The following is a 12,854-nucleotide window of genomic DNA, read 5'->3' as shown; positions in this document are numbered from 1 at the left end:
AAACTCGAGTTTCGACTTTTCGATGTTCTATCGCGTCTACAGTAAAAATTTACATATATAACATAAATACCTTGATACCGTTTAACGCAGTTTGTTGTTCTAAACTCGGCGATGTAAAAATTATAGACATGAATTTGTAAGTTTTCGAAATATTGCGAGAAGTATCAGAAAAAGTCAAAAAACTCGAGTTTCGACTTTTCGATGTTCTATCGCGTCTACAGTAAAAATTTACATATATAACATAAATACCTTGATACCGTTTAACGCAGTTTGTTGTTCTAAACTCGGCGATGTAAAAATTATAGACATGAATTTGTAAGTTTTCGAAATATTGCGAGAAGTATCAGAAAAAGTCAAAAAACTCGAGTTTCGACTTTTCGATGTTCTATCGCGTCTACAGTAAAAATTTACATATATAACATAAATACCTTGATACCGTTTAACGCAGTTTGTTGTTCTAAACTCGGCGATGTAAAAATTATAGGCATGAATTTGTAAGTTTTCGAAATATTGCGAGAAGTATCAGAAAAAGTCAAAAAACTCGAGTTTCGACTTTTCGATGTTCTATCGCGTCTACAGTAAAAATTTACATATATAACATAAATACCTTAGTACCGTTTAACGCAGTTTGTTGTTCTAAACTCGGCGATGTAAAAATTATAGACATGAATTTGTAAGTTTTCGAAATATTGCGAGAAGTATCAGAAAAAGTCAAAAAACTCGAGTTTCGACTTTTCGATGTTCTATCGCGTCTACAGTAAAAATTTACATATATAACATAAATACCTTGATACCGTTTAACGCAGTTTGTTGTTCTAAACTCGGCGATGTAAAAATTATAGACATGAATTTGTAAGTTTTCGAAATATTGCGAGAAGTATCAGAAAAAGTCAAAAAACTCGAGTTTCGACTTTTCGATGTTCTATCGCGTCTACAGTAAAAATTTACATATATAACATAAATACCTTGATACCGTTTAACGCAGTTTGTTGTTCTAAACTCGGCGATGTAAAAATTATAGGCATGAATTTGTAAGTTTTCGAAATATTGCGAGAAGTATCAGAAAAAGTCAAAAAACTCGAGTTTCGACTTTTCGATGTTCTATCGCGTCTACAGTAAAAATTTACATATATAACATAAATACCTTGATACCGTTTAACGCAGTTTGTTGTTCTAAACTCGGCGATGTAAAAATTATAGACATAAATTTGTAAGTTTTCGAAATATTGCGAGAAGTATCAGAAAAAGTCAAAAAACTCGAGTTTCAACTTTTCGATGTTCTATCGCGTCTACAGTAAAAATTTACATATATAACATAAATACCTTGATACCGTTTAACGCAGTTTGTTGTTCTAAACTCGGCGATGTAAAAATTATAGACATGAATTTGTAAGTTTTCGAAATATTGCGAGAAGTATCAGAAAAAGTCAAAAAACTCGAGTTTCAACTTTTCGATGTTCTATCGCGTCTACAGTAAAAATTTACATATATAACATAAATACCTTGATACCGTTTAACGCAGTTTGTTGTTCTAAACTCGGCAATGTAAAAATTATAGACATAAATTTGTAAGTTTTCGAAATATTGCGAGAAGTATCAGAAAAAGTCAAAAAACTCGAGTTTCGACTTTTCGATGTTCTATCGCGTCTACAGTAAAAATTTACATATATAACATAAATACCTTGATACCGTTTAACGCAGTTTGTTGTTCTAAACTCGGCGATGTAAAAATTATAGACATGAATTTGTAAGTTTTCGAAATATTGCGAGAAGTATCAGAAAAAGTCAAAAAACTCGAGTTTCAACTTTTCGATGTTTTATCGCGTCTACAGTAAAAATTTACATATATAACATAAATACCTTGATACCGTTTAACGCAGTTTGTTTTTTAAACTCGGAAATTCAAAATTATAGAATCTAAATTTGTAAGTTTTCGAAATATTGCGAAGAAGTATCAGAAAAAGTCAAAGAACTCGAAGTTTTCAACTTTTCGATGTTTTATTGCGTCTACAAGTAAAATTTACATATATAAAATAAATACCTTGATAAACGTTTAATGCAAAGTTTTGTTTTACACTCGGATACAGCAAAATTATAGTCTAAATTTAGTAAGTTTTCGAAATATTACGAAGAAGTATCATAAAAAGTCGAAAAATTCTCGAGTTTCAATTTTCGATGTTTTATCGCGTCTACAGTAAAAATTTACATATATAACATGAATACCTTGATACCGTTTAACGCAGTTTGTTATTCTAAACTCGGAAATATCAAAAATTATAGACATAAATTTGTAAGTTTTCGAAATATTGCGAGAGAGTATCAGAAAAAGTCAAAAAACTCGAGTTTCAACTTTTCGATGTTCTATCGCGTCTACAGTAAAAATTTACATATATAACATAAATACCTTGATACCGTTTAACGCAGTTGTTGATTTTAAACTCGGAAATATGAAATTATAGACATAAATTTGTAAGTTTTCGAAATATTGCGAGAAGTATCAGAAAAAGTCAAAAAACTCGAGTTTCAACTTTTCGATGTTCTATCGCGTCTACAGTAAAAATTTACATATATAACATAAATACCTTGGACCGTTTAACGCAGTTTGTTGTTTTAAACTCGGATAATCAAAATTATAGACATAAATTTGTAAGTTTTCGAAATATTGCGAGAAGTATCAGAAAAAGTCAAAAAACTCGAGTTTCAACTTTTCGATGTTTTATCGCGTCTACAGTAAAAATTTACATATATAACATGAAATACCTTGTAATACCGTTTAACGCAGTTTGTTGTTTTAAACTCGGAAATAAAAATTATAGACATGAATTAGTAAGTTTTCGAAATATTGCGAGAAGTATCAGAAAAAGTCAAAAAACTCGAGTTTCAACTTTTCGATGTTTTATCGCGTCTACAATAAAAATTTACATATATAGACATAAATACCTTTATACCGGTTTAACGCAGTTTGTTATTTAAACTCGGAAATATCAAAATTATAGACATAAATTTGTAAGTTTTCGAAATATTGCGAGAAGTATCAGAAAAAGTCAAAAAACTCGAGTTTCAACTTTTCGATGTTCTATCGCGTTTACAATAAAAATTTACATATATAAATAAACATCTTGGCAAGTTTTAATTCGCAGGGTGTTGTTTTAAACTCGGCAACAGCAAAATTATAGTGCTTGAATAAGTAAGTGTTCGAAATATTACGAGAAGTATCAGAAAAAGTCGGAAAACTTGTGTTTAAAGTTTTCGAGAATCTATCGCGTCTACGAAAAAAATTTACATATATATGAAAAATTTCTTCCTATTGTTTATCGCGGGGTATTGCTACAAATCCAGCAACACAAAAAATTATAATCCTGGATTAGTAACTTTTCGAAATATAACGAGAATCTTCAGAAAAAATCGGAAAACTTGTGTTTTAATTTATCGGGTGTTTTTAACTCTTTCCGCCCTGTGGGGACTAAGAGGGCCTTTTTACTAGGCCCATTATGGGTTCGGCCAGGCCACAATGGAGCGACCGGGTGGTGAAGGACGGGGCCTGAGATATCCGAACGGACCATTTATCGAGGGTCTATCGCGTCTACGAAAAAAATTTACATATATAGGAAAAGAGGCCAAACTATAGTTGTCAGCCGAGCCACGCGCGAATCTCATAGTTATACAATTTTTTTTACAAACTTGGAGCCAAGCTATTTACACATACATAATATTGTGTAACAGAGAAGCAATAAGGGAGCCTGGAAGCTGAAATAAGACTCTAGAAGAGCTGTAAGCGGCTGACGAGCCTCACTTAGGCCACCACAGATATATAAGATAATTTTTAACTTGGTTTATTTTTATTGAAAAATTGTTTTGGACGCATACGGAGGTAGAAAGATTCTGTTGAATTTCGTGAGTAAAAAGTTGCTCCTATATTCATTCGTTCACTCGTTTTTAATACCCGCTATCCTCGGCATTTGCAAAGAAAGCAGTTTAAATAGTCTTTTCGACAAGCTCGATTTGCATCGACTAGATTCGGTTCTGCTGCCGGTATCCCGAGATGCATCCGACAAGTTCTCTCTGGTTGTTCGCCTTACGTGTGGTCTGGATCAATTGGAGTAGGAAGACGGGACCCTCTTCACAAGTCTTTTCTATGACATTCCGCTTATTTGTCCAATCCAATGTAACTATTATCTCTCAATTTGAAGAAGCAGTGGCCACTTATTGAAACTTTCTTAAATGTTTATGTTGTGAACTCTGTTAAGCCTCTTAACACCAGCAAAGGTCTGACAAATCTCATCTCTGCTTTCTCTACCTGGAAATCAACTTTTTCAGCATTATCCAATATTCATGCCCATAGGTGAGAATTGGGACATAGAATGAGTGACAACTTTTGTCTTCCTCCTTAGCTTTTTCTTGAGTACTATCGATCTATTTAAAGTCTGATCATTGTATGATGTTTTCTTGAGTGTTGCTTTTTTATTACTCGTGAACGCAATCCCAAAATATTCAAACTTTATCTGCCTCGAAGTAATTCCATTTAGTTGGAGAGTAATTGAATAAGGATTTCTTGAGTATCGACCATCTAGTCTCTGGCACACTTATTTTTATCACAGGATCAGTGTAAACTATGAAGTGCTTCCTGAAGATGAGTGCAAGTGACTGTGCAAAACCAGGTCTTCAGCAAAAAAGTAGTCAACCTATCATATTGTCTCCAAAACAACACATTCCACACCTCACATGTTCAATCCAGTCAATGCTGTTCAAATAATAAACAGTAGTGGCGATAATGTACGCAACTAAAGGCAAACGATTGCTGGATTAAAAAGGGCAATGCTAACACTATTATTAATAATTAAATACCAAGTAATTTGGCGCTAGAAATAGGCATTAGGCATCATCTCTTATTAAGTTTAACAAAGAGATGCACTTAATGCCTACATCTAGTGCCATCTATTTTTCTAAATTCCTCCCCACGGGGGAGGGGGACAGGATTAAGTCTTAACACTTCCATCAACAATGGAAGTGTCAACAATGGAAGTGTTACGTCACAATGGAAGTGTTAAGAGAAAGCGACGTGCAAGACGCAGATGCAGTTTTTTTCGTTTTTGCGGAAAATCGAACATATTTTTAGACCCATCTAAAAATTCTGTAATTAATCCGGAAACAGGGAGACCCGATTTTTGCATTCTGTGAGAACGAGTAAGGTTGACTGTAACGTAATAATCTTAATTTTCGCTAAAAACGGTTAGGAGTTGAAAGTTGAAATTTGGTACACAGTTAGGGTACCAAATTTAAGTACCAAAGTGTTAAGTAACAATGGAAGTGTCAACAATGGAAATGTTAAGTAACAATGGAGAACATGAGAAAGCGACGTGCAAGATTTACGGGCGCTGGAAAAAAAAAAGAAAACGAGTAATATGTTAGAACATATTCGGGGATACTATAGATTACCACCTATGGAATTTCGGGACTTTGAGTATATATCTGAACTGAGGGGACCGAGACGAGTTCAACGATACCCTACTTTTGGACCGGAGACGAAAAAAATAAAAAGTTATCATATTTTTTAATGCTTTCATGCAGACGGCACCGTAGTTGCTAGTGCTGCCATCTTGCGGTAAAGTTTGCAAACAAATTTTAAAAAACACGCTGAAAGGCAAGAAATTGCACAAACAGTCAAACGCCACTTTTTTTCTTTTGTTCAAGAACTACCGTGAATCAATAACTAGTGACGTTAAACAATCGGCGGCCTGCCGGCGGCTCCCCTCCCGGGGGAGTCCGTCAGGAGCACGAACAGTCGAACGCCAGTTCCGTTTTTTCGTTTTGTTCAAGCATCGCGACTCCCGATCGCGATAGCGCGGTCAGCTCGTAGTACTAGCCGACCGCGAGCAATAGTGAGACTGAGGGGCCGTAGCCCCCGAGATCGACTAGCGAGGATGTGCGAAAAGGACTTAACTCGAACTGTAGACGATCAGTGTGCTCGTGGATCAACATCTGCCTTTGTTAAAGGTATACAGTGGTACCTCCTATAACGTACTTAATCCGTTCCAGGTGCACGTCCGTTAAGTGAAACGTCCGTTCTACGAAACGCATTTTCCCATAGAAATACATATTAAAACATTAATTCGTTCCGCAGCATAAAATAACCGTACTGTATCATAAAAAATGAACATGGGATGCGTTTTTATTCCTCCGCGTAACTCTGCGCGAGCGACATCCGTTTAAAAATTCCTGCGAACGCGTTCCTAAATTACGGTGGGAGTGCACGCTGTCGAACGGCAAAAACGGCCGCTCGTAGCAGTAGTTTACGGTGGAAAGCAACATGGCGAACTCCATAGCTAAGATAGTTTCGTTTCCGGGTCCATTGTGGTTTTATGAATGAGAATTTAGAAATTGTGAAAGCGCGAGTTAGCGCACGCGGTGAGGTGTCTTTACGAATTTTTTTTCGAGGCTATTTTGAATGCTCTTTCAACATATAATCCATTTTATGGTTAAATTGGGACCCTTCTTTTGCCTTTTAAAGCTCATATTTTAGAATTATAGATTCCTCCATCACCATTCTATCGATAGTGCGAGCGCCGCCATCTTTCTTTCTTTCACCGTCGTTCCTAAATGCCTACAAACAGCAGCGCACTCCCGTAGTAGCGGAGACGCAGAGCAACCGCTATTAAAGAACGCACCCATGGAGCAGTCACCAATTATGCCGGAAAGTCCGTTGTTCGCAGCGTCCGTTATACGAGGTACCACTGTATATGGCCGACTTGCCGGACTGCCTGTTAAACACGCGATAGACTTAGCGGAGAGAACGACGCGACTCCCAATCATCGCGCGATTGCCAAAAAAAGTATGATAACTTTCTTATTTTTTGTCTCCGGCCCAAAAGTAAGGCACAGTTGAACTCGTCTCGGTCCTCTGAGTTCAAATATATACTCAAAGTCCCGAAATTACATAAGTGGTAATCTATAGTACACCCCATTTCTCAATATAAAGAAGTAAAACTAACATATACTTAAGTATTAATAAGTTGTGTTGATAATCATACAGATTAATAATAAATACAGAACATACCATTTTATTCTCACAACGAAAATCAAAAATTTTTAAGAGAAACTTTTGCATATTCGGAAGATAAGCATCCAGTTCGGACTTCTCCAGCGAAGATAACTTAGTCGTAAACGTAAACATGAGCGGTTCGACGGCTCTCTGTAAAGTTTAGAATTTCCATTGACACATTTTAACAATAAAATAATAATTATCAAAACAATCAACTTAATCAATTTCATCTAATTTGAGTATCCCAAAACATTTCTATGCATTTATATATGCAGAATCTTGCGTGTGTGGATATATGAATTACTGTACACTTCATACGCATAAGAAAGTAAGTCTACAGATTTTAGCAGCTTGTATAATATATTTTAATAATTATAAACATATATTATACTCTAAGTTATCATCGATATTACTAAACATAACTGCATTATATAATAATGTGTAATTTGTAAGAAATTCTACGGTACTCTGATATCATGAGATTTTTAATAAAACGTGAAATATTATAATTAAATTCAAAAAAATATAAAGATATAATTACATAATTGTCACTTTTTATGGCATCGTAAGAATTCTCGATCGAAGGGAGTAGTACGCGAACAGGTACAGTCAGGGCCAGCTGCTTGAAAATGGTAGTTAGACACTGATGAACGGAAGCATTCCGATTGTCTTTCTTTGGTACGACTGCCGATATGATGCTTACCTTATATTAAAAAAAACATCAAAATTATTATTTGAAAATTTTAAATATACAGGATGGCAGAAACAATTAGACGATTTAAATTTGGTGCAATGCCAACACGTTGATATTTGACAGATGGAAACACACTATACGCCGATTAATAGAGAGTGGTTTTCAACCTTCAGTTGGCACCGGTCGGGAGAGCAGCAAACATTTGTCATTGAAGTAGTTTTTAAAGGCAATAATTCCATTACCGTAACGCAATATTTTAGCACCGGAAATATGGCAAAATTTCAACGTGTCAAGCCATACTGAATTAGATTAAACAGTATAAGACTACTACACCCGACGTCTAAGAAAAGCCAACTGATTGTCCCAAATGATCCGTGCTAAAATTCAACAAATTCCAGAGTACGACGAGGAAAACTATGCAGAATGTCAGACTACGGGCCAACATTTGCCGAACATCCGGTGGAGCAAACCCAAGTACAGTAAAGCATCGATTATCCAAATACCGATCAACCGAAATATCGGTTAACCGAAAGAATTCCAGTCGGCACATCCAAATTTCCGCTACTGCTATAGTGCCGCAGCACTGTCCCCCTCCCTGACAACGTAAACTGTAGGCCTACTTTAATGTACTTTTACGTCCAGGACCTACGCCCTCGATAGTAGAAATTCTATTTCATCGTCGTCATCTCCCTTATCCGGACCCTCTACTGTTCCGGATAACCAAATAAACAAATGATAATAGGTACTGTACACATGCATGACTTTTTATGAATAAATTTGAAGTTTGTTGCATAATTTTTATAATTTTACAATGATCCTACATTCCCAGCGCAAGCTCCTTGTTTATCGACCAATTCGCTTAACGACGTAGTCGTTGGAATGGAACTCAGTCGTAAAGTGAGGAATACCTGTAATATAAAATTTTTTTGTGATAAACTTTAACTTTGAACTAATGTTTTGATGTTTTCTAAACTTAAATTCATCTATTTAACAAATTACTCCTTTTAAGCTTTTGTTATTGAAATTTTATATCATAGTATAATTGAAAATTATCAAACTTCCTTTCTGGTCCTCCTAACTTCCTGTTCGGGTGCCAGGAAAGTCAAAGATTCTTTGCCAGCTTTTTATCACGATGTTGATAATTACAATAAAATCAAAAGTAAAAATTCCATTTTCTAATACTAACTTTAACAATTCTGTATAAGCTGCATGGATCTTAAAGAATATAAATGTTATAGTCACTACAATTCTACCAAAAATTTCTAAGTAAAATGCATTTTCATCACTAACAATCTCTTGATGCACTTTTTATTTAATAAAATGATAACACAAAATTCCACCACATAAAATACTTTTTTAAAAATTAATTTCTCGTTAAATGCAGAGAATTATGTATGATTATGAACTTAGTAATGTAAAGTTTCATAAATACTACAGTATTTCTCCGAATAAGAGTGGAACCAATATGCTGGATCTTGAATGTGTATCACTCTATTACCATAGATAAGTAAACAAGCTATGGCAGCAGAAAGTAATAAAATAGAGCAGCGTTTCTCAACCTGGGGGTCGCGGTGATATTAAAGGGGGGGAACAATAATAAAATCATTTTATGAGAAAAAATCATTTATTATAAACTTATAAACATTTTACTTACAATAAGTACCTGTACACGTGTAAAGAAAAGAATGAGCACGTACACATCAAGTTGGAACTTGTAAATTGCTCGTGTATGTACTGTACACGTCATACATGCGTGTCCATACCCGTCGCTATAAACGCAGGGACATAAAATAATAGGAATAGTTGTATTATATTTTTTATACTGTCGGTATTTTCTTAATGTATAAAATTAGTGCAATGTGATTATATATTTAATAATATTTACATTTATTTGACAATTACAGTCAAAATTCAATTAGTATTAGTAAGGCTTACTATTGTTATTCCTTTGGGTGGAGGGTCGCAAAATATTAATTTTATTTATATTTACTATTTGGGGGGTCACGGAGCCAAGAAAGTTGAGAATCGCTGAAACAGAGAATAAAAACTAAACATTTAAGTATCACTTCATATGGCATTATGAGACTGTTTTTTGTAATGTCCAATTTCCTGCAAAAATATCAAGAAATTTCAGATAATATTAATAGAACATATTCTAATGTATATTTTATATACAAGACAATATATTACATTTGTAATGAACACAGAACTATTTTTCTTCATGTATGTAGATCGGTGCTTCTCAAACATTTTGGCTAGAAGTGCACTGTATAACAAAAAAATTTCTGCATACTTCATGTGCAAAATTTAATACAGTAGAGTATCGATTATCCGACCGCGTTCTAGTCGCCATATTCAAATGTCCGCTAGTGACGTGGCGCTACAATATTTGGTTATGTCTTGGCTACTTTAATATCATTTTTGTTAAATTTTTGCATGTTTTAGCTGGCAGCACTGGCTCGACCACGAAAGGGAGGCTAGTATTTAAACCAGGCCTAATACACTATACCAGGGATGAGCAACACGCGGCCCGTTAAACATGTGTATGCAGCCCGCCAAGCATTTCTAAAATTGAATTTATTTTATCGACTTTCTCCCATCAATATATTGTTATAAAATTAATTATAATAAAATGGTAGTACATACTAAACCGAAACAATTTTTTGTGACGAGTTACTCACTTGTCGGCGACTTGTTTAAACATGCAATACGAACGCGCCGCGTCTGTGCTTGTTTGTGTTTGCTTCTGTCACACAATCAGTCAGACTAGTAAGCTGTTAACTAGCAATTTTAGCAATTCTTGTGTTTCTTGAAAGGACGTGAGTGCAATATTATTGTCAAAAAGGTAATATTAGAGTTTTTTTATTCAAAATTAAGTTTTCCTACAAATTTCTTTAACTTCCAAATTTTTAATCCATAATAGCATGTCGGAAAAGCAAACAAAAAAACGGAAAGTTGCGGATGAGCACAGGCATTTCCAAGAAAAGTGGAAATTTGATTATTTTTTCACTTTCGTCAAAGATAAAGCTGTATGCTTAATATGCTCAGAGACTGTGTCGACATTAAAAGAATATAACATAAAAAGGCATTACGATACAAAACATGAACAACAATATAAAAACTTAACCGGAGTTGTCCTGTTAAGTTTAATCAAATGGAGAAAAACTTGGGAAATCAACAGGCTATTTTTAAAAATCAAGCTATTTTATCAAATACGGCAGTAAAGGCAAGTTTTGTTGTCAGTCAAATACTGGCAAAAAAAATGAAACCCTTTGCGGATGGAGAGATGATAAAAGAATGTCTGACTGCTGTTGCAGAAATAGCATTTCCCGATAAAATAAATATTATTTCAAACATTAGTTTATCAAGATTCACCATTGCAAGGAGAATCGAAGACTCGTCCGAGAACATAGCAACAATGCTTCGTGAACGCATTGCAAAATTCGAATACTGTTCTTTGGCACTCGACGAGAGTTGCGATATTAGCGATACGGCACAACTGGCTATATTTTTACGTGGTATTGACACCAAATTTAATATTACCGAAGAATTGTGTTCACCGATTCCAATGCGAGGGACTACAACCGGCAAAGACCTGTACGATGAACTAAAGTCTGTGTTGGAAAATTTTTCAATTTTATTAGAAAAGATTATTGGTATATCGACAGATGGAGCACGAGTAATGTCAAGCATGGAGGTAGGAGTATCGGGAAGGCTATTTCAAGACATTAAGAAGGTCGCAGGAAGGGAAATATTCGTTAACCACTGCATAATTCACCAGGAAAATGTGTGCGCGAAAAGATTGAGTTTGCCAAATGTCACAGTACCAATAATCAAACTAATCAATTTTATAAAGTCGCGCGCGTTAAATCACCGTGAATTTAAAGAATTCCCGAAAGATTTAGAAACTGAATACGGCGACGTGGTTTTTAATACCGAAGTACGTTGGCTTAGTAGAGGTGCGATGCTAAAAGAGTATACAACTTAAAAAGCGAAATACAATTGTTCTCGGATACGAAGGGATATGACTTTCCTCATTTTGGTAATAATGGATGTGCGATTTTGGGTTTCTTATCGACATGACTCAGCATCTCAATGATCTTAATGTGGAACTTCGAGGCGAAGGACAGTTTATTCACAATTTGTATGATAAAATTCGGGGTTTTGAGCGCGAATTAAAATTGTGGAAACAGCATCTTTTGCAGAATAATGTGTCTCACTTTCCACATTTAGAAAAAGAAAACGTTACTACTTCTCAAAAATACGCACAATGTATAGACATTTTAATTATTTCGAATTTCAATTACGATTCCAAATGTTCGAAGCTGAGAAGACGGCGGTTTCCACGAAAATGTTTTCCTCGCCATTTAATATCGATGCGGATACAGTTTCCGAAGACTTTCAAATGGAAGTGATCGACACGCAGAATAATACCGATTTAAAAAATGTATTTTTCTCGGTAAACATCGAAAATTTTTATAAATCTTACGTGAGCCCCGAGAAATTTCCGCTTTTGACGAAAAATGCAAAGCAAACGATGTCTCTGTTCGGAAGTACGTATGTTTGCGAACAATTATTTTCAACCATGAAATTAATCAAAAATGACCACCGATCGAGACTGAGTGATGCGCAATTAGAAAGCTGCGTACGTGTAGCTACCTCATCAATTCCGGCTGATATTGATCGGCTCGTATCGAAAAAAAGTGCCAAATTTCTCATTAAAAATTTCAAGTAAATTCGTTTTTCTGTTCTTGTTTGTTTTTATTTTGCATTGAAATTTGTATATGAAATCTTTACTTTTTTTAAATTTTATATTTTTTTATTCTAATGTTTATTATAAATAGTTTTGTAAATTATTAATAAGTATTACTTTATGTGCGGCCCGCCAAATTTTAAAATTTAAATTGGCCCGTTGATTAAAAAGGTTGCTCACCCCTGCACTATACCAATAATGTATTTTTTCATACTTTTCGGTTATCCGACCAACCCGTCCGCAACTAAGTCTGATAATCGATGTTCTACTGTATATATTAAACTATAAATTGCAACAACAACTGACACCCTACAGGCCTAACCTACTTATTAGTTTACCGTAATGTAATAAGCTTTGTACAAATTGGTT

This window comes from Centruroides vittatus, unplaced genomic scaffold (assembly GCF_030686945.1).
Source record: "Centruroides vittatus isolate TY-2023 unplaced genomic scaffold, ASM3068694v2 contig_817, whole genome shotgun sequence".
Taxonomy (NCBI): Eukaryota; Metazoa; Arthropoda; class Arachnida; order Scorpiones; family Buthidae; genus Centruroides; species Centruroides vittatus.
This window is presented reverse-complemented; position numbering follows the sequence as displayed.